The sequence below is a fragment of the Herpailurus yagouaroundi genome, unplaced genomic scaffold (assembly GCF_014898765.1).
Source record: "Herpailurus yagouaroundi ecotype Mexico unplaced genomic scaffold, PumYag 190, whole genome shotgun sequence".
Lineage (NCBI taxonomy): Eukaryota > Metazoa > Chordata > Mammalia > Carnivora > Felidae > Herpailurus > Herpailurus yagouaroundi.
In genome coordinates this window covers 9,451,156-9,472,502 of record NW_024412421.1, presented here as the reverse complement: position 1 = coordinate 9,472,502, position 21,347 = coordinate 9,451,156, and the positions used below count along the sequence as shown (strand labels likewise).

At 38.9% G+C, this 21,347-nt stretch overlaps 1 long non-coding RNA gene across 4 annotated transcripts in view; it reads left to right on the top strand.

The window, feature by feature from the left end:
• Positions 1-21,347, top strand: part of LOC121045326 (uncharacterized) — a 255,537-nt gene that overhangs the window by 53,345 nt on the left and 180,845 nt on the right. For 3 of the 4 annotated variants that reach the window (XR_005797703.1, XR_005797704.1, XR_005797702.1), the window contains exon 3: positions 13,095-13,209. The exons of the other annotated variant lie outside the window; for it this stretch is intronic. This is a non-coding gene — a long non-coding RNA (uncharacterized LOC121045326). The remainder of the gene's footprint in view (positions 1-13,094; positions 13,210-21,347) is intronic. 4 annotated transcript variants of the gene reach the window in all.

Below are 21,347 nucleotides of genomic sequence, written 5' to 3'. Positions count from 1 at the left end.
TCATCTCTCTTCCATGATTGAGAGGATACTTTAGGGTCCTGCAAAGTCATCTTTATGAACGTTAAGTATGTTATGTTGGTAGGTGCTGAAGTCTTGGGTTATACCAGATGGGGTTTTTTGTTGTTGTTTGTTTGGTAGATGGTAGATGGTAGATAGTAGATGGACCACTTGTTACCATAGTGTGATTGAGTGATATGTGTGAAAGATGAATATGAGTCTCTGTTACATAATTACAAAACTTCTCAATAAGCAGAAGACAAAATAAGCCTTCAGGAGACCAAGACAATCAATGGCGTTTCAGAATCATAAGGAAACTGGTACAATGGATGTAGAAGTGCTGACTCTGGAGGCCAATGGAAGATAATTGGAGGATATTTTTCAATTGCCTGGGAAAAGTCTCATTTACACAGCTTGAGTTAAATTTTGCCATCAAATTTTCCTTGACTAATCTCCATCTGATGTTTCTCATTTCCAATTTTATATCATTAAAGAGATGGCCCCCATCTGAATCCGTTAAGGGATCAGATTCTTGTGCTCTGTCACTCTTGTCCACATTGAACAAGAACGATCCATGTGGTTTTCCTTTCTTATTTATCTCATTGTATAAAACCTAAGATTCAAGGCGTTATTTCAATAGTGCCCAAGAGAAGGACAGCTATAATAACCTATTAGACCTCAGATATCTGAATTTCAATTAAAAAGACTAACATTTTCTCTAAATAGAATCCACAAGGCTTAATTCAAATTCATTTTTGCTGAGACATAGATATTAGAAGATTAGCTGGCCCATCTTTAACATGGGACACCCTGTGACTTTCAAAGCGATGAAAAGGATTAGAAATTGTTTATTCTTCACCTCATTACAAAAAGGATATGAGATAAAAGAATGATTTGTTTCCAGTAGAATTTCATTCATTATACAATATAATGAGTACCTTCTGGGTACAAGGGACTTTGCTAGGCTCTGGTTTGTAAAGATAAATCAGCAACAGTCTTTGTCTTCACAGCCCACTAGAGGAGATATACCTATAAATGAGAGTTGATTTAGAGTGTGGTAAGATTTACAATAAAGATGTGTATAGGGTATATTTATGCACAAAAAGTGGTATATTCTGCTTAAGGAATTAGAAAAGGCTTTATCTTTTTGCTGGTTTTGAAGAATAAGTTGGAGTTTTCTAGGGTATCAAGGAGAGTACGAGTATTCTTGGCAGAAAGGACTATATGTGCAAAACCCTTGCATGTCTAGGCATGGCAAGTAATTCAATTTCGCAAGGCTAGGGTGAAGCGTGAAGAAGAGGAGTTGGAAATGATGTTGGAGAGTGGGTAGAAATCAGTTTATCAAGCATCTGTAGCCAAGCTAGGGAACTTGAACTTTATCACACAGGTCTCTGGTTTTCCATATGTTTCTTAGGACACCAGGGGATTCACAGCGATGCCTGAGGTGTTGGTGGAAATGCAAGCAGGTGGGGAGTTCCTATCCTGCTTCAATAGGAACCATGCAGCTTTACATGTGAGCATGCTTTAAGTTGGACTTCGTTTTTTTTTTTTTTTTCCAACAATTGTTTATTGAGAACATACCACGTGCCAGGTCTTGTGCTGACATACAGACAGTTCATGGCCTCCTGATGTAGAAAATATTTCTTTCAAAAAAGTTTGAAATCTACAGGTGTAATTAATGGGGAAACCACTGTAGGATATCAAGCAGGAGAGTGATATAATCAGGTTTGCTTCTTAGAAATCTCACTCTGGTTGAAGTTTGTACAGTTGGTTAGAGAGCAGAGAAGCTGGGCAGAAAACGAAGGCATAAAATTGGTAGCACTGGAGGTGTATTGGATATGTGGCATCTTAGGGTAAACCCCAGACTCTGACTCAGATGAATGTGTCTACTACAGGGAGGCTAGGAGAATGAGAAGGGAGCTGAGGAAAGTCTGTGGGGCTTGTAGGGAGATTTTGGAAGAGATGAACCAGTTAAAGACGCTGAGAAGGGAGGTGGGAGGACAGAGGGGATTGAGAGAAAGCTGAACCAGGAAACTGTGCTACCAGAGAAGCCTTGGAGGCTTTCAAGAGGGGAGAGATCAGCAGTGTCCAGAGCCTCAGGAAGACCTCATGAGATAGACTGAGAAATCCTCTCTTGATTTGTCGGATGGAGAGGATTGGGAGACTTCCACAGGATCAGTTTCAGTGGAAACCAGATTGCGGTGGGCTGAGAAGTGAGTAAGTGGCAAGGAAGTGGAGACAGTGAGACTAGACATTTTCATGAGAATGGCTGTGAAGGCAGAAGGAGAGAGAGCATGGTTGCCAGAGAAAATGCTGGGGTGGGAAGTATGAGTTTATGAATATGCGCAGCAGAGGAATCCAGAAGAGTAGAAAATGGAAGATAATGCTGTGTGTGTGTGTGTGTGTGTGTGTGTGTGTGTGTGTGTGTGTAACTGCTAAGGGAGGTTTCTGAGAAGGTGGGAGGGAACTAGTCTCTAGCATAGGTCTTTATTGAGAAGCCTTAAATATCTGAGGATTTAATAAGAATATTTTCAGCATATATGTGTACATGTATCTGTGTATTCACCTATTTGAGATATTTGGGGGGCAAGTTTACTGAGAAAACACTGAAAATAAATTTCAGCTTTATCAGTATACTGGAGGATTTGGGGCATCAAGGAACTGTGGAATCTGAATCATGACTTTTTAGTTATTAAATTTGCCTATTTATGACAGTCAAATTTTGGAACAACAGAGCCACCTTTGTTGAATTTGTTGATATCTTTGTTGATACCTTAATTATTTGTTCTGGAGTGCTCAGGAAATGCATATGTTTTTGTCACTGGAGACTCCTTAAGAAACTCTTCCCTCTTTCACCTTTTTCCATCCCTTTATCCTTGTTGGCTCTGAGTTTTCCATGAGTCACCCAAAGCTGTTTCCCCTCCCTTGTTAATATACCTTATAGCATTCCATAGTGGTTTTTCATTTGCTGCCTCTGGATCATCTACTTCTTAGATGAAATATTATTTTCTATTCCACAACTGGATTCTATCAGAGATGCTGGTGACCCTCTGAGCCAAACCAGATGTGTGAAGTTATTAGCCTTTGGGGATGACTTTAAAATAAGAAATGGCATTGTATTCTCTAAATAGTTGTTGTTGATTCTGTACTTTAAAAATGTATCATGGATATATAATAACCCATTAGCTGTCATTTGCTATCATCCTGCCTGTAGGGCTTGTGGTGAGGGAAACGGATGGCAATGTTAGGTTGACACAAAGCTCTAAATGGGACAGGGGCCCTAAAAGCCTGTATTTTTTCTTGAATTTGCTCCTAATTTCCGTGATGGGGGTGGGAGAAATCTAATAAATCCCACTATGTGTCAGGTTCTCACTCTGCAGAAAGGAGAGTAATGCAGCATCCACAGGTGGTTCATAGGGGAATGCAACACTTATTTAGCAATTAAGAGGAAGTTTAACATAATATCATAAAATGTCCCTGAGAGTTGGGCTTGTTAAAGCAGGAAGTGGCCCTTGGGGAGAGCTTCACCTGGCACAAGCTTCACCTGGACACAGTATTTATTAATGATTATGAGAGTCACTCTGGGTCTCCCAAGCAGGGACAGACTTGGTTCCTATGGTGTTTTATAGGTTTTGACATTGATTTTGGTCCAAAGACATATAAATCTCTGGCTGTTATCTTCTTCCCACTTTAATTTACCAAAAGAAACATGTTCCTGGTTTATTCAGCGCACCAACTCTCTCCACCCCTGGGAACTCCTCCTGAGCATGTGCCATGACCATTTCCAGTCTGTATTCCCTGATTTTATGTTGCCAACAGTTACTGACTTAGCTGCCACTGCTAGGCCACCTTTCTTGTCACCTGTCTTGGTTTTTATTTTTCCCCAAACCTATAGAATATATTTTCTCTAAACAGCACCGAAATGCTAGATTGTCAAAAGGAAGTTGACAAAAGCATGCTGTGCTGCACACTGTGGAAGGAGCTAATCAAAGCAGCTTTTTAACTGCTATAGTAATGATTTAGATGTGCAAAAAATACTAAACTTAAATTTACATGACTAATTAATTAAGCAAAGCTCACAATTGACAAACATAATTAGCACATCCAAAATTGAAACCACATCCTGGTTCTCTTGGAGCCAAAAAAGACAACGTGAAACACTCAAAATCCCCTTCCTTTCACTCGCTGTAGGTCTCATTGCCAATTCTCATATTTAGGTTTGTTATGCATGGAACATAGTTAATTGCAAAACATTCATGAGGATCTTACTTCTTTTTTTTTAACAGAGACTTCTCATGAGTTTTGGCCTAGTCCATCTTTTAGCAGCTAAATTTTATCTGGTAGAGTGGATATCTTCTCAAATAGGGAAAAAGTTATCTGTCTATTCTATTATCTATCTTCCACCTATTCATCTATCTTTCCATAAATTATCAGCTTTTATGGTGCATAAATATCTTATGTGGGCAAGTGGTTTTATCTAGAGGTACTGAAAACTATGTAATGGTAGGTCAAGTTACCATGAAGCTCTGTCAGTGACGATACATACAGCTTTCCGTGGCAAATTCTTGAGGTACCAAATTAAGTCAGAGTCTCCTGGAGTACTTGCTGAGCCAAAGTCATACTGGGTTCTGAGGAAGTAGAGAAACTATCCTTCCTCCAACTCTCTCATGCTCATCCACTGTGTGATGTGCTGTGTTATCTGGCTACCAGAGTAGAATTACTGTGTTTAGAGTAACATGGGGGAGAAGTCATTTCCCCTGTAGGCTAGATGTACCCTTCCTCTTTTTATAAAGAGACCTCAGTTGGACTGAAGGCCAATATCTAGGTCGGGCACTGTATTTTGTTCCCCACTGTGAACCCTCAAATGAACCTGCAAAACCAAGTCCTCGTTCTTAAGCAATCACAGCACAACAATGGTGGCAAACCTCCACTCATGCAAATTGGCCCTTGAGTGCCCATCCACCAGTGCAACACTGTTCACGCATTTATTGAACTAGTACTTATGGACTACCTGCTTTGTGCAAGATACTATTCTAGACACAGGCCACAGCCTGTCTGAAGCCAGACTGGACCTCTGCCAGTTGCATGTGTGCATCCATTGTGTAGGTGTACACACAGATCTTTATGTGTAGAATTTCATTTCCTTTTAACACCGTCTATTCTGATTTTGTGTAGCTAGTAAGAATTTTTCATCCTTCATACATTGATAGCAAGAAGCGTTCATTATATGATTGGAGCACCTGGGTGGCTCAGTCAGTTAAGCATCTGACTCTTGGTTTCAGCTCAGGTCATGATCTCATGGTTCATGAGTTTGAGCCCTGTGTCGGGCTCTGTGCTGTTGGCGTGGAGCCTGCTTGTGTTCCTCTCTCTCCCTGTCTCTCTGCCCCTCCTCTGCTCATGCTGTCTCTCCAGATAAATAAATTAACAACAAAAAAAGAAACATTATATGATTACTATTGTGAAAACTTTCAAAAATGCAAAAAACTGCTGAGGGCAACACTGGGTAATATTAATATTAATAGATATGGTTATATATGTATTATATATAATATTTCTATTGTTCTTGAGCTTGGTCCATTTTACTCTATTTACATCTAGTTCATTTTATCTACTATATATTATTCCTTTCTGTGAGTATACCTCAATTTGTCTCTCCTTTTTCTTCTTGTGGCTATTTAGTGTTTTTCCATCTTTTTTCTATTACAAGCAATGCTGAAGACTATTTATTATACATGTAGGTGAGAGTTCGCCTAAAGTCTGTACCTGCAAAGTGGAATTATTAGGCTGAATATTATGCACATTTTCCAATATTAGACATTGTTCTCCAAATGGCAAGGAGATTTTGTCAGCAATATATGAGTACTTCTTCCATATCCTTGCCAATGCTTGTCATTTTCAGACTTTGAAAATTTTGTCAGCCTGATGAGTTTCCTTGATTAGCACCCTTTCACATGTGCCAACTGAGCACCTGAAATGTGGCTAGTCTGCATTGTGCTGTATATCTAAGAAAACCTGCAGACTTTGAAGATTTAATATGAAAAAAAGTAAAATAACTCACTGATAATTTTTTATATTGATTGTATGTTGGCATGATAATTTGGATATACCAGATTAAATAAAATGTATTGGTTAATTTCTCCTTTTTTTTAATTACTTTTTTTTAACATGCCTACTAGAAAATTTTTAAATGCATATGTGGCTCTGAATACATTCCTATTTGTCAGCACTGCTGTAGAAACCCCAGTATAATGTTGAATAATCATGGTGAAAAGTAACTTCCTGTTTCAGTTGTGACTTCAGTGGAAATCCTCCTGAAGATTCACCTTTTTTTCTGATGTTTGTTCTTGGTGTTTTGCAGTGACTTTGTCAGACTGAGGAGGCTCTCTTCCCCCCATACTTGCTGAGGGTAATTACAATGGATGAAGCTTAAATTTTGTTGCTTTGACCACATCCATTAGGATGATCATGCCATTTCTTCATTTAATCTTTCAGTAAGGTCAACTATGTTGATTGATTTTTAAAAATAAAAAAATTTAAATATGGAACCATCTGACATAAATGTACCTGGCCATTTTGTACTCTTTTATACCCCTACTAGATTTCATGTTTAACTTTTTTTTTTTTTACTTAGGAATTTTCCATTATCCATAGTCATAGATAACATTGCTTTATAATATTGATTTCTTTTTTACTCAGTTGGTACCAATTTCACAGGACAACTGCTGCTGCGAATAATCAGCATTTATTGAGCCCTTACCAGTGCCAGGGGCTTCACATGTATACTCTCACTGACTCCCCACACCAAACTTGTAAGGTAGATTCTGTTATTATCCCCATTTTATAGAAGAAATTCAGATACAGAGGGGATAGTTAGCTTGGCAGATGGTGGTACTCCATTTTGGGCAAAGTGCTGGACTAGATATCCTAAGAAACCTTCCTGATAGGAACATCTGCAGATGCTTAATAAAATATTTTTTAAATATTAAGATGAATTTTAAAGCTGGAAAAACAGGTAAGGGAAGTCCTTAGATTCCCTTGTAGCTTTCATCCTTTGAACTTCGATTTTAATAGACCCTTGATGGGGAAAAGAAGAGAAAGCTGAGGTCCCCAGCAAGGTGGGGAGTTGAAGACCTCCAGGATAAATCTAGGACCCATACAGTGATTAAATTGGAAAACACATCACCCCTTCTGCATTTTTTTTTTTTTTTGAGGGAGGGAGAGGGGGGGGGGAGCCAGTGGGCGGGGGGGGGGAGAGAGAGAGAGAGAGAGTCCCACGCGCGGGAGAGAGAGAGAGAGAGAGAGAGAGAGAGAGAGAGAGAGAGAGAAAGAGAAAGAAAGAGGGAGAAGCGGGGCTTGAGTTCACCTCAAGTGGAACTCAAACTCATGAACCGTGAGATCATGACCTGAGCCAAAGTCAGATGCTTAATGACTGAGCCACCCAGGTGCCCACCCCCTCTCCATCCTTAAGATGGGCAGAAAGGAAATTTGCTTGTCTAGGCCATGGCTGTAGGTGAATGGGCTGGGAGAGAAGAGGGGAAAAGGTCCAGGGTTGGTATTGCTACATCCTATAAGTTTTGAAAGAGCTCTTTCAAAGAACAAATATTTTCACTGGCTTTGGTTCTAAATCTTTTACAATTCCCATTGTAATTTTTTCTTTAACATTTGACTATTTAAAAATGCAGTTTTCATTTCCAAATAGTATAAGGGTGTTTTTAGTTTTACTCTCTTTTATTTCTTATTCGTAATTTAATTGCACAGTGGTCAGAGAATGCAAACTGTATGCTATTGATTTTTTAAATTTTGTTGAAACTTCCTTTGTGACTTAATGGTTAATTTTTGTAACTATGCCACATATACATGAAAAATGTAGTGTTCTCTTAATGATCTGTACTATACATCATGTTTGTTAATTGTGTTGTGTGATTCTCTGTCAGACTTGTCTATCAGTGTGTGAGAGAGTTAACGTTAAAATCTCCTACTATGAATGTGTATTATCCAATTTTCTTTGTAATTCTTTTTTTTTTTTTGCTTATATACACCTAAGCTCTATTAGTAGATGCATACAAGTTCATGATAGTTATATTTTTTTCCAGACTTCAAAAAGTCATTTTAGAATGAAGCTCTTTATCTCTGTTAATGCTTTAGCCTTAAATTCTGTTTTATCTATGATCACAATTGCTCACTCAAAATCTTTTGCTTAGTATTTTCCTGGGCTATCTTTCTCCATCTCTTTATTTTCTTTATTTGTTTTATGTATGTCCCTTGAAAGTTTCTCATTGCTGATGTTACTCCTTTATCCACAAATAACTTGCTTAGCTGAGTTTAATCAGTTTCCATTGATTGTGATTAATGACATAGTTGGACTTATTTCTACCACCTTACGTTATTTTTTATTTACCAAGTTTTACCTACTTAAAAATAATTTCTTGCTCTGTTTTGGATTTATGCATTTTTATTATTCTTTCCTCAACCTCTACTCCAGGAGTTTGAAAATTTTAGATTCTATGTTTAAATTTTTTTTTTTTTTTACATTTTTAACGTTCACTTTAAGCTCTCTGCCCAAAGTCTATAACTCTTCAGTCATTCTCTTCTCCTTCTGAACAAGACAAGAAATTTATCAGGGCTTTAAGTACCCAAAGAATCCTTTCTTCAATCTGCCATTTTATTGTTGGTTTTACCAGTTTTTAAATTAAGGCAAAAAATTAGTTATTATGATTATTATTAGCAATCAATATTTATATAGATTTACCAATATATTTTGTTAATTTCTTTGCCACGTATGTTCCTTATGTCCCACTCCTTCCTTCTGGGTTCAGTTTTCTTCTTGCTGAGGGATATCCTGTTGAGACCTACTGCAGTCAGAATGACACTGGTTTTGCTCCATATACAGTTCTCGTTATTTTCGCTTTTCTGCTTGGAAGTTATTTCCCTACCATCTGCTGGTGTCAATTCACCCATGAGAAGCCTGCTTTCAGCCTAATGACTGCCTCTTTGTAGGTAATCTGTCTTCTCTCCTGGTAGCATTTAGGATTTTCGCTTTATCCCTGCTGTTCAGAATTTTCACTATGGTATGCTTAGATGTGGATTTATTTTTGTTATTCTGTCTTGGCAGTTGATGTAAACATTCACTCTGAGGACTTGAGACTTTCTTTCCTCCTCAGCTTGGAAAATTCTTAGCCATTCTGGGCTCTTATTTCTTCCAATGATGCCTCTTTGATTTGCTCTTTGCCTCTTTACTCCTTCCTCAATTCTCTGCATTTGGAATTATGTGAGGTAATTCCTTTATCTTTTAATACTAGTTATATTTTTATTTTGACAAGATCTCAAATTTATGCATGCAAGTTAAGTACCAGTAATTTCCTTTTCACCAATTTGAGAATACGTTGCTAACCTGATGTCCTGTTACCCCTGAATACTTCAGTGTGTGTTTCCTACATGTGAGGGTGTTCTGCTATATAACTGCATTGCAATCATCAAAATCGGGAAATTAACACTGACATATTACTACCTTATAATCCTCAAACCATTCCACTTTCTCTGACTGTACCAATAATGTCCTGTATAGAAAATGGTTCCAGTTCAGAAACATGTTGACATTTAGCTGTCATGTCTCTTCGGTTTCCTTCATTCTCCCAGGTGTTCCCCGGTCTTTCCTTGACTTTAAAGATCCTGATTCTTCTGAAGATTTAGAGACCAGTTATTTTGTAGAATGTCCCTCAGTTCAGGTATATCTGATGCTTCCTCATGATGGGGTCTAGATCGTGCATTTTGGCAGGAATATCACAGAAAAGGTGTTGTGTCTCTTTGCTGACATGTCTTACAAGTTGTGGTGGTACCTTTGATCATGTAGCTAGGATGGTATCTGCCAAGTGTCTCCACTTTAAAGTTCATATCTTCCCCTTTGTAATTAATAAGTATCTTTTGGGGGAGATACTCTGTGCAAATATCTTGTTTCTCATTTGCTCAATAATTTTAACATCCATCAATAGTTCTTGCTGCTGCAAGTAATATTCTAGTGTTTGCCTACTGGAGATTTTCTTTTTCTTTTTAATGTTTATTTATTTTTGAGAGGGAGGGAGAGTGTGAGTGGTGGAGGGGCAGAGAGAGAGAGGGGGAGCCAGAGGATCCAAAGCAGCTCCGCACTGACAACAGAGACCCCCATGCAGGGCTTGAACTCATGAACTGTGATATCACGACCTGAGCCAAAGTCGGATGCTTAACCGACTTAGCCACCCAGGCGCCCCTGGAGGTTTTCTTATTTTCCCTCATTCCTTCTGCATTCATTAGAGTTCTACTGTAAGGAGGAGCCGGACGTTCTCCTCTGTTTATTATTTGTTTTTATTTTTGCTTTCTAAATACACTTAAAAATTTTATTGTGGTAGAATATATATAACATAAAATTTACCATCTTAACTACATTTAAGTGTACAATTCTGTAGCATTAAGGGCATTCACATTGTTGTGCAACCATCACCACCATCCATTTCTAGAAACTTTTTCATCTTCCCCAACTGAAACTCTGTCCCCACTAAACATCACCTCCCCATTCCTGCCTTCACCATTTTACTTTGTGTCCCTGAAATTTACCCCAAAAATGTCATAGATGAGGAATATTACAGTGTTTGCCTTCTTGTAACTAGCTTATCCCCTGTTTAATTCTGATTATTTATCTAGACTAATATGGTCTCATGAGTATTTATTGTATATTCTGTGGGTTATAATCCATTACTATTTTTTTCCATTACTATTATTATTATTGTCCTTTTGTTGCTCAAATTGTCCCAGCTTTGGTTATTAAGAGCTCCTTCAGGTTGGCTTCTGTGTCCTTTTAACAGGTCCGTTGCTTTTTTGAGCACTTTGTTACTTTCCGACACATCAGCATTCAGGCTCATCTTGTATTTTCCCTATCCCAGCTGTAGAACTGACCACTTTTCCAAGGAGCCCAGGTCCTTGGAATGTTCATTGGAGAATGTTACTTAGAAACCAGGGCCTGGGCACTAGGTGTCTGTGCCTGAATGACCGAGCGCCATTTTTTTCTAGGCTCTCTATCAAGTGGACAGATCTAGGAAGTGTATATGTGTGTGTGTGTGTGTGTGTGTGTGTGTGTGTGTGTGTGTGTGTATGATTTATTTCTGTATGTATCCACCTGTATGTATATTAAAATCCATGAGTTCATGCTGATACCTCTGATTCCAATTTAACACCACATTGTTCTAGCCTTTTGCTTTTCCTGAATTGTAGCTTTTTTCTGTGACAGTTGGAAACCTGACTTTCATTATCCACAGTATATATAATACCATGAAACTTTACCATGGTTCTGAGAGTCAACGTTACATAAAAAGCTGTATTCAGAGAAATATTGCTCCCCCCATCCTTACTACCTGTTCCTCTGCCCCCTTTTTTCTTCTGCCTTTTCTATTCCACCAACAACCACAAAGTAACCATGCTCATTGGTTACTGGTCTATCCTTCCTGTATTCCTTTTGTACAAATAAGCAGATGCATGTTTTCCTACATTCCCGTCTTTCTTAGATGAAGGATAACATACTATAGATATTCCCTTTGTACTTTGATTTTTTTTTTCTTAATAGTTTGTTCTAGAAATCCCTACATATCAGTTCACAGAGATCTTCCTTTTCCTTGTTTGCTGCTGGATGTAATGCAGTACTCCATTGTGTGATGTACCACATTTTTTTCAATTAGTCTCCTGTGTATGGGCATTTAGATTGTCTCTAATATTTTGCAATTACAATATTGGAATGAATAATCTTGTCAGTCTGTATTCTTGTATTATTGGAGATCTGTCTTTATGCTAGAATCCTAGAAGTGGAATAGTCAGTCAAAATATATGTGCATGTGTACTTTTGTTAGATGTGGCCAAATTCCCTTCCAGAAGGATTCATCAGTTTGCCTTCTCATCAGTAATGTATGTGAGTGCTTGTTTCCCTACAGCCTCACCAAAAGAATGTGTTGTCTTACTTTATAATTTTCACCAATCTAATAAATGAGAAATGGGATATCAGTGTTTCAGTTTGCATTTCTCTGAGTGTGTTTAATCACTTTTTATATATTTAAGGGCCACTTTAGATCGTGTGTGTGTGTTTGTGTGTTTACCTTCATGTCATTCTTCCATTTTAAGATTTTGTCTTTGGATTTTTAAAAATTTTTTTCTAAGTTTATTTATTTTTGAGAGAGAAAGAGAGAGAGTGAGCTGGGGGAGGGGCAGGGAATGAGGGAGACACAGAGTCTAAAGCAGGCTCCAGGCTCTGAGCTGTCAGCACAGAGCCTGACATGAGGCTTAAACTCATGAACCACGAGATCATGACCTGAACTGAAGTTGGCCACTGAACCGACCAAGCCACCCAGGTGCCCCTGTCTTTGGCTTTTTAAGAGTTCTTTGTATATTAGGGATATTAGCTGCTTGCATGTGGTATGTGTGGCAAATGTTTTCATCTATTTTATCAAAGTCTTTTGACTTTGTTTATACTGTTTTTTCTCTTGCCATACAAAAATTTTTATGTAGTCAAGCTTTATTAATTTTTTTTTTAAATTGTCTCAGAGTTTTGAACCATGATTGAAAGCCTGTCTTTAGCCTATAGACTAAATAGGAACTTGCAAGCTTTCTCTAGCATGTTTTAATGTCTGGTAAGGGCTAATTCCCCCTCCTTACCACAACCTCATAGGTTTTCTTTTTCAGTATTTTTCTGACCATTCTCGCATGTTTGTTTTTCCATATGAACTTTAGTGTCAACTTGCCTAATACCACAGAAAATCTTGTTGGCATTTCTATTGGTATTGAGTTAAATTTATAAATAAACTTAGAAAGAGCTGACATATTTATGATATTGAATCATCCTATCCAAAAATAGGGGAAACTTTCCATTTGTTAAAGTCTATCTTGTATCTTTCAGGAATGTCTATAATATTTTTATTTTATTTGTTTTAATTGCTATATCAAGTATTGCTATATGTTACTACTTACTGGGATCTTTCCATTGGTGTCAACTTTCTAGGTTATTTCCAATTCTTTGCCATCTGTGCTCCCACATGCCATTTACACATTTGTAGTTAATACCATTTTTTCCCCTTCTTTCTGAGCTCTTCATGGTCGACTCTGTGAAAAGGAGACCTGGAAAAGAGTCTTCTTGTTGGGGACCCTGGCCTGAGTTGGAGAATCCTGGGAAGGATCTACAATCTACAACCTGGTGTAGAGGTAAAGTTAGAGTAGTCTTACATGGAAGGTCTTAAGTGGTCAGTTATTGCAGGAATGAAGTCTTATTTATCGACTAGCTAATAAGCTTTAGCTGGTGGCAATTTGAGATGTGGGGAAAATGAGGGAATAAGACTCAATATAGGGCTGGGGTGTGTAATAGAATGAGCATGGACTCTGGAGTCAGACAATCTGGGTTTGAAGCCAACTGCCATTTTCTGGCAAGTTGAACCTTAGTTTCTCATGTGTGATAGATGTTAGTAGTACCTATTTCAGAGTTGCTGTAAGGAGAGATATGATACGTATAAACCACTTAGTGTCTGCTAGATAGATATAGGCATAGGTGTAGGCATAGATATATAGATATAGGTGTAGTTAATGTAGATACAACTATAGATACACAGATACATGAGTCATCTCATCACATAACATAGACCAGACTAGAATAGACCATGAGACAACAGAATATGAGCCTGTGACCTGTAACCTAATTCTTCTCTTCCCTCATGATCCTGGAACCATGATACACCTTTTAGGCTTTGGGAATATGGAGGACAGCTGCTCATTTCCCTTCAGGATTGGGGCTATGTCTAGGACCTGTGGTTTCTAATGTTGGACAGAAGATTACAGGCTTAACAGGGGTTTTGGTGCCTCTATGGAGCCAATGGAAGATGAATCCTTTGAATTTGGGGAGTTTTATTCATAGGCTTATTCTTGCCTGGGGATCCTTCCTTCCTGTGGCCTGAACTTTGATTGAATCCTTGACAGTTTGAGCTGTAGGAAACTGTTGTGGGTTTGGCTGGTAAACAAGGAATGATGGAGAGACAGGACTGAAAGAAATAATGCTCTGATTTATATTCTATTGGCTAAGGATCTTGTCACTTACAGAGGTACATAGTGGGAGTGGAGTGAGCGATGTGGCTGGATGGTGGGTCATCTTAAACGTCTGTAGAAGCATCTAAAGTGACAAGACATGATAAAACTTGCAGCCGAGGGAGCTACAGCAGGGCCACACCCCATTCTCTGTTTGGGGTAGCATGTAAGCATATAGCGTTGAGGGTCTAGCTTAGCAAACCTAGCAGAGTTAAAAGTGTGGTAGGAAAGGCCTGGAAATCCTAGGGATTCCCCTTCAAAGTCAGAAATAAAAGGGCTGTCATTTAGCAAATAAATGTAACTCCTGCTGACAGTGAGGAAGGAAAGGGAGAAGGAAGGACAAAGGGAGGAAGAACTGGAATCCCAGGGACAAAATTAATCAATAAAGTGAAATAATAGGAAGGTCAAAGAGTCAAAATCAAGTGTTCTTTTACTTAGTTCAAGACATCTGGCCAGCTTATCATTGGAGAAAGACAACACTATTAATAAATCAAATACATGGAGAACCTCAATTGTCCCGTTAGCTATTCCTCCTCTATCCCATAATTTTTAGTAGATCATATGAGAAGTTAAAATTTGCTGATTTGAATTTCATCTTCTATTTCCTCTGCCCGGCATGTGAAGAGGCCAGTGAACCTTAAAATAACCAAATGGCAGAAAACCAAGGGAATAGGGACAAGCTTAAGTGCCTGGCCTAGATAATTAGTCTTTGAATAATCAAGAATGGGGTGCATTATAATCCTAATACTGGCACAGTAATTAGACTTAGAAGCTTTGAACTATGATGTTAGAATTCCTGTGTGTGGATGTGAAGCTGGATAGTTTGGGGATACTTTAGTTTTTAATTCAGAAACAAAGCAATTGATCCTACCTTTTTTAAACATATGAAAGGTCCATATTTCTGGAAAACCCTCAAAGGATGAAATAAAAATTCAGAAACACTGATACAGTGACCATAGGTGCGCTGTTATTTCACTAAGAACTTCTCCTCTTCTAGTATTTTGAATGCACAGTGTGTCATCCCCAGAGTAGCTCTCAGACTTATGATGTTTTGAGACACAGATGCTCTCAATTATAAAAGTAAAGCAATTATCTGGATTCTCACCCTGCATTTAAGATTATAGTTTTATGTTTATTTATTAAAAATAAAACAAACCAGGCAAACAACTTACTTAAAATGCAGCACGTGCTTAAATTGATTTAAAGCAATCACAACAGACATATCCCTTGTGATTCTCCAAAATATTCCTTTTCTTCCTCTGCAATTTGAACCCAAATATTCAGCTTTCATTTTGATGTCTCCTCTAAGTTTTGCACGTTTCTGGGCTCGTTGCATATTGGAGATGAGGAGAGACAGAGAGCTCAGACTCCCATAATATGACATGTTAAAACTCAAGTTTAAGAGTTATTTTGGTTGACAGTTAAGATTTCTGTTTTGTTTAAACTGAAGTTAGAAGTGCAGTTGTTTATGAAAACACCCACCAAATGGAATCTGAACTTCCCTAAAACAGCATTCCTATCTTATGAAGCCGATAATGCGCTTGTGATTCTGTAGCTCCTACTATAGGCTTCAGAGCATCCAGAGAAGTTAATACTCATTCCAGTATCCTTAAAATAGAAGAAACCAGATGAAATATGATTTGAACAATGCAAGTATTCCTTAATTCATTGAAACTCTTTAAAAATTTTTTTTATTGCTTATTATTTTTGAGAGAGAGACAGAGCATGAGTGGGGCATGAGGGGCAGAGAGAGAGGGAGACACAATCTGAAGCAGGCTCCAGGCTCCGAGCTGTCAGCACAGAGCCGACACGGGGCTCGAACTCATGAGTCATGAGATCCTGACCTGAGCCAAAGTCAGATGCTCAACACAATGAGCCACCCAGGCACTTCTAATTGAAACTCTTGTTAAAAATAATCATCGGGGCGCCCGGGTGGCTCAGTCAGTTGGGTGTCTGACCTCGGCTAAGGCCGTGATCTCACAGCTCGTGAGTTCGAGCCCCACGTCGGGCTCTGTGCTGACGGCTCGGGAGCCTGGGGCCTGCTTTGGATTCTGTGTCCCCCTCTCTGTCTGACCCTCCCCTGCTCACGCTCTGTCTCTCTGTCTCTCTCTCAAAAATAGACAAGCATTAAAAAAAAATTAAAAAAAAATAATCATCTTTGGAGATTAGGTGAAGGAGAAGAATATTTGCAAGGTTAAGTGTCATGCTATATTTTAGCATAAAACATAAAATTAAAAAGACCGAAAACAGAACACAAAAACTGAAACTCCTGCCTGTAGGGCCATCAACTTTACCATGTCTCACAAAGTGGGTCTTTCTTTCCGAAAGGTAGAAATTCCTAAAGCCTTGATGATTTTCCAACAACTCCAGGCTCTTTCAAAATGAAATTTAACATTTATTCTCATTATTTTCCATCCTTTAAGCTCCCTGAACTTAGCAGACATGTTGGTATTGCTCTACTATTAAATCTTATATCTAATTTGTGTGTAATTTTAAACTTCTCTTGCCGACTAGATTATAAGCTCCTTGAAAATAGGGACCAATATTCAACTTTTAAATAAATCACATATAGCATCTAGTAACATACCTTGATATATTAGAAACTCAATGGATAGACTTCATAGACTTCTTCATTGACTTCATTGCTAATATTTTTAATAATGTCATATGCTTGAAAATCTTCCTTTTCTTTAAACATGTGACCTTAAGAGGTTTGCTCCATTCTGAAATGTGATTTCATTACATTGAGGAACTCAGTTCCCAGTTAAATGCATTCTGGTAACTAGGAGATGCCTATACAAATATGCCCCTCCCCCCACTAATAGACACAGAGGCAAAAGTAAATGTAATTGTGGAAATGATGGAGAATGGGGCAAGTCTGTTTGCATTAATTAAGGAGGTCCATGAAAAAATATGCATTGCTGACTACAAAAGGTAGCTAGCCACGTAACTTTGTTTCCTGTGTCAGAGCACAGCAGAAGAGAGGGCTTTGTATCTAAGTAGCAAAATTAAAAACTCCTATACCTAGTTTCTTTGAAGTATATTACTTTGAGGAAATAGAAATTCCATACTCCCAGACATATTTTTCTGTCAAGCCCTGCTGTAGCACCACTGATTTCCCTCTTGAACTCTGATTATGAGGGTTTGCGAGAGCTGGCAGTTCCACAAGCAGAATTAATCTCCTAAATCCAATGTGTACCTTTTGGTGTGGGATAAGGCAGGGGAGGACAGAGTTGTAATATAGTAAATGGCTTCTCTAAGCTGACTTAGGTGGAAACAGGATGTTAGCTACTTCATCCTGATAATGAGCCTGATTTTTATTCTCCTCCATTAAAGAGCGTTTTAGGACACGGCTCTTGCACCTTGCGGGATAAACCAAGTCTCCTGAGGGCAAAGGCAACAGAACAATGGCAGATTTCACTCAAAAGCTCAGTCTTCCTTCTAACTTTGGCCATCAGAAAAAAAATATCCATCTTCTTAATATCCACTATTAATAATAGCCCCAGAGTTCAGCTTCATTCAGAAACTTTCCATCTTCCTGTTGCCACTATGACCTGCTGATCAATATCAGCTGCTGGCTCTGGGCATTAATGGAATTGCCAGTTAGTAAAATCAGTGACCATCACTGTCCAGGTTAAACCTTAAAATGAATGAGGTTAATAAAAATACATCATATATATATTTGATTTATTGACGTAATAATATCCTTTCAATATGTGTAGGATGCTTCTGTTACACTTTATCTGCTCCTCTGTTGTGGTTTTTATTACTTTGTGCTCTGTGTTACAGATAATGTGCATATCTCATTTCATCTACTAGACAGTAAGCCACTTGAGGTCAGTGTACATATCTCATCCCTGATGTTGCCCCTAGTTGCTAGCATGCTGCCTTGCATGCAGCCAGTTTGCAGTAAATACTCACTAAATGCATGAACAAAACGGCAGGTGTTACTGATATTTAAGTCTCATTGCTGTGTGCAAAACTCTGTATGTGATTTCATGGAGTCTGGCGGACAAGCAGGAGATGCTTGAACATGCGGGCAGGTTCTGTTTTCCGTGTCTTGGTGCGTAGCCATAAAGCCACACAGCATTTCAGGAGCAGATGTGCCTCCATTTTGATTGAGAGGGCTGAGGAATGGTGGTTTGCTTTCTCTTCTGCTTTCAGTATGCTTCTAGATGGTACCCCACATTTTCTGGCTCCAGCAGCCTAACGGGCCACACCGTAATTCCAGGTGTCACTTGTGGGGTCTGACTGGTAGTTCCTACTTTTGCAAGGAGATCTTGGACTGTTCTCTTCCAAATATCCTTTGTGTTGCATCTACCACTCTCTTGCCTACCCTCCCACAAATGGTCCTCCGAACCTTGGCTTTAAACTACCCGGAAGCACACAAGGGTGTCTGCATCAGAGACTGACTGCTTACTTCTTCTTCCAGATCATTTGTAAGTGTTGAGTCATGTCAGATCTTACATCCATCCCTTATGGGCTTCACTTATTCATCGCGAGAAGCTTGGCTTGCTCTTATTAAAGTTCTCCTTAGAGGTCAGGTTTAAGAGATGGGAAGCGCAGAAGTATCCCGAGTCTCATGTTACCGAAGACTCTGCTGCTGTGGTTTATGCTTACTTTTCCTCTGCTAGAAAAAAAAAAGGTCTGCGTTCTACAAAAATCCAGCCACAGCAGTGCTAGTTGTCTGGGATTTTCTGTAATCTAATAGAGCAAGTTTAATGACTCAAGAGAGGCCTGCAGCTCATGGCTCATGAAAAGATATACTATGTTAATTTTCTGAACTGGGTCTCTTAGGCCGAATTACATTATTTTGGTAATGCCTCTCCCGAATTAACTGCAGTTATTTGAGCTGCTGCATTTCCAGCTCACCAAGGGAAGGGAATCCCGGGATGTTAGCAAGCTATTGAATTCCAACTGGACCTCATCCTCTGTAGAGGAAAGTGGGTAGTTGATGCAGTCTTAAATGTTCCGGGGCAACATAAATGGTTTTTTTTATGTGGGCAGCACGTTTCTCCCCTACTGATAAAGTGGATAGTGAATGTCATGGGCCTCTCCTTTTAGAACACTTCAGTGCTCCTCATTCTTCCAGGATGAATTCCAGACTCCTTAACGCAATGCACAGGGCCTTTTGCCTTCTACTGCCTGCCTTCTGCTCCAGCCTTATCTCATCGCCCCCTCCCTTCTTCTGTCCAGCTGGACTGGTCCACTCTCAGGACACAAAACGGCCATATTCTTTGTCTCCTCTGGGCCAGTTTATGCAGAGACGTTCTGTGGTCCCCTCCCCACATCTATCTCACTGTTAATAATAACAATGGTAGTAGTTAGACTCTGTGCTAACATGGATTCTCTCACTTAATCCTTGTAAGAATCCATGAGTACTATTATTATTCCCATTTTGTGGATAAGGAAGGTAAGGCTTAGTGAGAGTGTAAGAGCCCTACTCAGACTCACACAGCTATTTAGTGGTAGCACAGGGAATTGAAGCTGAGTAGTCTGACTCTTGAGCCTGTCCTAGGCCATACTTCATCCTAGCATGTAAGCTGAACATGGTTATGTGGCTAACTCCTGGTCATTATTTAGACATTTCTTGCTCTAGAAAACCTCCCTAATATGGCCCTACTGTGGGCTATGTGCCCTTCCTGTGCTTGCTCACACGGTATCTTCCATGTCTGCCTTCACAGCATTTATTATACAAATCCCCCTATAATTGATTGTTTACTTGTCTGTGTCTCCCACAAGCCCTAAGACTCATTGGGCCGAGTTCTGTCTGCCTTTTTTGCTATTTTATACCCTGCAGTTACCAGGAAGCTTGGTGTTCAGCAGGAGCTGACTAAATGTTTGGTCCTTTTACTAAACTTAGCCCCACTGAAAACCTTGCACAGTTCTTTTGGCAGGAAGAGGTTAATCCTCATCTTACTGATTCTCAGACTTTTAAAAAAAATTCTTTTAATGTTTATTTATTTTTGAGAGAGAGAGAGAGAGAGAGAGAACGGGGAAGGGACAGAGAGAGAGGGAGACACAAAATCTGAAGCAGGCTCCAGGCCATCAGCACAGAGCCTGACACAGGAGTCAAACTCACAAACTGTGAGATCATGACCTGAGCCGAAGTCGGATGCTCAACTGACTGAGCCACCCAGGTGCCCCGGACTTTCAGAATTTAATGGAGGAGATACTTAGCAGCTTCTCCTCTCTTTGGGGCTCTGACATTATGTGACTAGACTAAGGCTTGTGGTTTACAGCCGAGTCATATGGGTCGGCTGTCACTCAGCTGGGTTTTTGTTCACTCCAGCTTTCTCCCCCTATTAAATTCTTGTTTACAAAAGAGATAAACCAGGAAGTGGGTTGTTGGTTTACAGAAAGATTCACCAAAGGATTCTCACTTCTTATTTGGCCTGTTACCCAGTCTCCAGTAATACTGAAGCTGGAAGAGACACTGGGCAGTAACTCATCCAGCCTTTTTTAATTGGGAGAGAAAAGGGAGGCACCAAGAGGCTCAAATTCCAACACTAGTTAGTGGCCAAGCCAGAGCTATAATCCACATGGTTTATTTAAATAATGAACTTCTTTGGAACACTTGAACTATGATTATGTTACAAAAATTTTTTTTACCTTCAAGTTTATAGGAATAAATTTGTTGGCTGTAAAACAACATATAAGTATTTGTACACTTCAGCAGTGCAGTCACAAGAAAATGTTTTCAAAAAATTTGGTTGAAGCTTAACGTGCATTCAGAAAATTGTATAGAGCTTTCATAAAGGGAATGCACCCATGTGACCAGCACTCAGCTCAAGAAATAGGATATTAACAATGGAAGATTTTTACTGTAAGTAATATATGATTACTTTTATATTGTCACCTAACTATATTCTATGAAATATATTACAGGCTTATAACAACAGGAGGTCCTTATGGGGCATGGGTGGGGAGGAAAGGAATGTTTAAAATGACAATTTATCCTCACGTGTGCCTCTCACAACCTCATAATATAGCATTTAAAGCATATATCCCTGTGCTTTTGTGTAATGAAGATGCAAACAATTTACTAGTTTGCCTTCTTGTTTGCAAAACTAATGTGTATTCACGTTGATACTGTAAAGATATAAAGAGTAATCCTTGTGAATTAACTCACATTCGCTGTAGTGCTCAGATATTTACTGAGAGCATTTTTAAAAAAATGATTTGTCACCTGGGGTTTGTAAGGATAGGTATGTGTGCTTCATTCTTTTTTTTTTTTTTTAGATAAATATTTATTTTTAAACTTTTAA